We start from the raw sequence: 5,203 nt of genomic DNA, 5'->3' as shown, positions 1-5,203 counted from the left end.
TTTTGAATCAAAACCTTTGAAATCATTAAAAATATTGGTGAAATTTTTTAGTAATCTTTAAGTCATCTTGGAAATCTTTTTAAATGTTTAGAAATCTTTTGAAATGATTGACGTTTTTGTGAATCTTAATGAAATATTTATGCATTTTTTTAAAGTCTTTGAAATCTTTATAAATTTCTTTGAAACCTTTGAAATCTTCTGAAATCTTTTAAGCCTTTGGGAATCTTGGAAAAGTTTTAGATCATTGCGAATCCTTCTGATTTTTTGTTTGCTTTGAAATATTTTAAAATCTTTGGGAATCTTTGTGAAATGTTTTTTAACCTTTGTGAATTTCTTTTAAATCTTTGTAACCTTTTAAAATCATTGCGATTTCTGTGAAATTTTTAAATATTCGTAAACTCTTTCAAATCCGGAAATTTTTTGAAATCCGTTTAAATATTTAAAACCTTTTTGAATCTTTGAAACCTTTTTGGAATTTTGGAATCTTTGAAATTTATCTGAAATGTTCTGAAATTTTTTGAAGTATTTTGAAATCGTTGTAAAATTATTAAAGTATTTCAAAATCTATGTGAAATAAATGAAAATGTTTTGAAGTCTTTTGAAATCTTTGTAATATTTCGAAATCTTTAACACATTGTGACATCTTTGAAGTCCTTTTGAAATGTTAGATATCTTTTGAAATGTTTCTAAATCTTTGGAAATAGTGATTATCCTTTAAAAAGGATGTGAAATAAAGTTCAATCTATTGAAGTGTTTTGAAATCTTTAAAAATCTGTTATATCTTTTGGAATCATTGAAATCTCTGCAACGTTTTTGAATCCTTGAAATCCTTTTTAAATCTTAAGAATCTTAAAAACCTTTCTAATACTTTTGAAATCTTTTGAAATATTGAAAAGCTTTCTGAAATCTGTATGTATAATATAAAATTAAATTACTGTAATTCGATTTCCTTTTAAGTATTGTTGAAACTTTCCAACCTGAAAAGTTTCGCGATTGAAATAATAAATACTGTACTATATAAAATCAAACCACTGAAGGTATTGGAGCTCTTGTGAATTTAAGGTATTTAAAATTGAAAATTTAAAAACGTTTATTAATAAATTTATGAAACTTTTAATATTGTTAAGTAAAAAATTAAAAGATCTTTATTTCTCAACTCAATTTGAAATTAAAAACTTTTAAATGTAAATTCGCTTAAAAAAGCGATTTTAAAAATAGTAGAAAAGATCGCTAATCAGAAAGGTGTTCAATTTTTTGTGGAGTTCAATATGAAATTTGTAGAATTTAGAAACTTCAATTTGTAACATTTTGAAGTATGAGGTCGATTAGTTCACAAAGTCTAAAATATAAATAATAACAATGGCTGCGAATTTAATAAAAGAAATATAAACTATCAACTGTTTATAATTATCCAATTTGATAATATATCGATTTTTGTGTTTCAGCTTAAATTTCAGATAAAAAAGTTTAAAATTCTTGTTGGTTGGGTTTCATTAAAATTAAAATTATCAAGTTAAAAATATATTTACAACCATAAAAAATTTGTTATTTAAGAAAATAGTGAATGAAACCCAACGACAGAAGAGTTTAAAAAATTATTTAAGAAATAAAATTAGGCCCTAATTGTTAGGATTATATTAGAATTGCAGCGTTTACCTTAACTTAAAACTAATTAACAAAATTCAGTACACAATTTGTTAAATAAAAAATTTCATCTTCAACCATTTTTTTCGTAAGTACACATAGATTTCTCCTTAAAAATTAGCAGCAATTAACATTGGATCTATTTCCGTCGATATGATCAATCATTCAAATTTGAGAAATTTAAATGAGATTAATATCAAATTTAAAATTTAATTTAACGTCCAATAATCAAGTTAATGTGCAAAATTCCTGAAAGTAAAATCAAGAATCTAACGTCCAAATTTGGACAACCACCATACAATTTTCCAATTGCAATCAACGTTTCGACACTCTTACAGCACCCTTATCAAGGCAAAGTAATAAAAAATAAAAATTCGAGTAGACAGGAACAGCAACTTAAAGAATTCATCAATCATTTTAAAAATGGCTAAATTTTGAAGTGAATTGTACGTAGCGAAAATCTTTAACTTCAAATCGTCTACTTCGAAATTAAACAATTTTAAAATACAGTTGTAAAGGCGTGAACACTTACAAATCAAAAGTAATTTAAAAGATTTAAATTCAAGTTTTGAAGGTAGATAAAAATAATGTACATAAGTTAAGATTTAAAATATTATCAACGTTTTAATATGAAGTCATATTGAAATCACTTGCTAATAGCTCCTTCAGATCTAACTGTAGACACCGTAAAAAAAAAAAAGTGAAAAAAGAAGTTCCTCGTGCTAGTTTAAACGTCTTAAAGCAGAAGAAAGAGGAGGGAATGCATAGAGTATTTTATCATTACTTTACACTCAGCTGATATTTTTAAAACTATTTATCAGTGTCAGGGATCGGAACCTTTTTGAATTCTTAAGGGTCCTCACGGTAACAAGCCTTGAATTCAGAAAAATTAAGAATTTGTATTCCTATGAATACGCGATTTTTCCTCCGTCTAAAAACCCCCCAACGGGAACAGAAAAAATGCAAATCCTATTCCTCTCAATCGACTTAGTAAAATTTAACGAAAGCATTTATTTAACCTATTTTTCATTATTAAATCTTTTTATAACTTATAAATTCGAAAAATATTCCAATTTATATTTATTTATATTTTAATAATTTATTTTAAACGTCTTAAAAAATGCAACAAAGAAATCTATGCAAATGTGTGAATTTAAATAATTTTGACTCTAGAGAGGCAGAGTTGAATTGGTGAGAATTAAAATTTCAGAATTTACATTCCGCATGAAGGAATTAAAACAACTTGTTACACATATTTTTTGAACTTATTAGAAGGAACGGTACAATTAGAAGGAATTAAACATATTGAAAACACGTTTTCTTTGGGAGATTAAAAAACTGTGTGGTGGTCGCTATGGAAATAGAAGTGTACAAGTTTAGCAGGTATCTTATTTTTATTGTGGCATTTTAGACAGATGGAAAAATCGCGCATTCAAAATAATAGAATAATCTTTACTTTTGCACTGAAATCTGAAAATATTAATTTTTCTCTATTCTACGCTTATTACCGGGCTAGTCCGGACCCGAACCTTTTAAATTCTCAAGGGCCCGGGTCCGGACTGGTACCCTTTAATTGCTTAGGGTTACGGGTGCGAAACCGGACCCTTTCGAAATTACAGGGTTCGGGTCCGAAACTGTACCCTTTAAGTTCTTAAGAGTCCGCGTCTGAACCCGAACCTTTTAAATTTTATAAGGTCCGGGCCCGGATCCGTATCCTTTAAGATCTTAAGGGTACGGGTCCGGACCCGAACCCCTAAAGAACCCTTTAACATCGGGTTCAACCTAAAAGGTTCCTTGAAATACATATATTTGAGAAATTAACAAACACGACTTGAAAGAGAAGGGGCTCTTTTATGTGCAGGGATTGAAATTATTGAGTTTACTTGCGATTGTGCAAAAGAATTCTACGGCACTAAAGATGCGCAGAAAAGTAATACAGCACATTATTCAGGGTAGTAAAGTTGCACGACACCTACAGTTGCGCACTATTTTAGTGCCACATATCGCTGCACTGTACAGTAGAGTTACACGGAATTTATAAATGAACAGTATAGTTTCATTATACGTGTGACTGCGCAGTAATGTCAAGAATACTTATATATGTATAATAGAATTCCGCGAAACTTGAGGCTGCACAGTACATGCCATTTATGGTTGCGCAGTATAGTCACACGGTATTTTTAACTGTGCAGAGACTTTAGGGTACTAATAAATGCGCAGTAGAATTCAAATGAATTTGCATCTGCGTTATTAATTTCACTGAGCTTACGGATCCGCAGTATAGATTTACATCACTTATGGATGTGCAGTAAAGTTAGTGTTATCACACGGTAACTCTGCTGTGTATGTAGAAGTGCCATGTAGTGGGTGCATATTTTCCATCGACCTCTACTGCACAGACATATGTGGCGCGAAATTATATTGCGCATCCACAAATGCCATTAGAACTCTACTGGGCAAAATCATATGCAATATCATTCTTCTACGCATCTTAAAATACATTGGTTCTCTATTGCGCAGTCATAGGTGCTTTATAAAATCTACTGCACATAATTATGTACGCCCTAATAGCACGGACTGTTCCCGGAAAGTGTAAAATGACCGCCGCTTGCGGGAACGTTGCAAATAAAAATTAATACTGTTATTATTAATAAATATCGCGTAAACCATAAATAATAGGTCAAAATCGATGTCAGTGTATAATACGGATATTGTAGTATAGTGCAGTATATGCGGTACACATAAATCACATCTTTTTTAAAAAAGAGCAATAACGGAATGATCTTCTCAGATCCCAGTGGAACGTTCCTGGAGCGTCCTAAGCGGCGGATATTTAACAAGTTCCGAAGGGTTCCCGCGAAATGTTCTGTGCTATTGGGGCCTCCTGTTCTCGAATCGCATAAAAATATCTCAAACATAATTGGATGCTTTAAAATTTAGGGGTTCCGATTCCTGCCTTTTAATGTGCTCAACATTGACACTTACTTACTTTTGCAATTCTTCTAATCTTTGGCGCTTATGCCCTTTTGGTGTTCTAAATGTTGAACTTAATTCGTCAGAATGTTCCGGCAACGGAACCAGAAACAAGATACATGTTCAAGTTCCGGGTTGGGACGGTTTCAATACGGAACGTTCCTAGACCGTAACGAAACCGAAGGATATCTGCACCGGTTCCGAACCAGACTACCAGGGGTGTTAGTTGAAGTTTGCCGGTTTTACTCATAGATGTCTCTAGAGATATGTATACATTTCTATGAATTGGCATCTATGTCATATTTTTCTATGGACAATAACCTTAAAAACTACACAATTCCATTCTGCCAAAATAATAGCATCATAGTTGTTTACCTCAGTGAATATGTCGAGTTTCGTTCCAAGTAAATCGTATTTGCGGCATTCGTTGCTTTTCTTATTTCATCAAAAGAAAAAAGTAGCTGAAGCTCATCCATTGCTGGTAGTTCTTCAACCCATCAGCATTTGGCCCGTATTTTCACCTCATATTTGAAGTCGGAAGAGCCGATTCCAGAGTGGTTGGTGGAAGGGCGCACAATACTCCTGC

This window comes from Belonocnema kinseyi, chromosome 1 (assembly GCF_010883055.1).
Source record: "Belonocnema kinseyi isolate 2016_QV_RU_SX_M_011 chromosome 1, B_treatae_v1, whole genome shotgun sequence".
Classification (NCBI taxonomy): domain Eukaryota; kingdom Metazoa; phylum Arthropoda; class Insecta; order Hymenoptera; family Cynipidae; genus Belonocnema; species Belonocnema kinseyi.
This window is presented reverse-complemented; position numbering follows the sequence as displayed.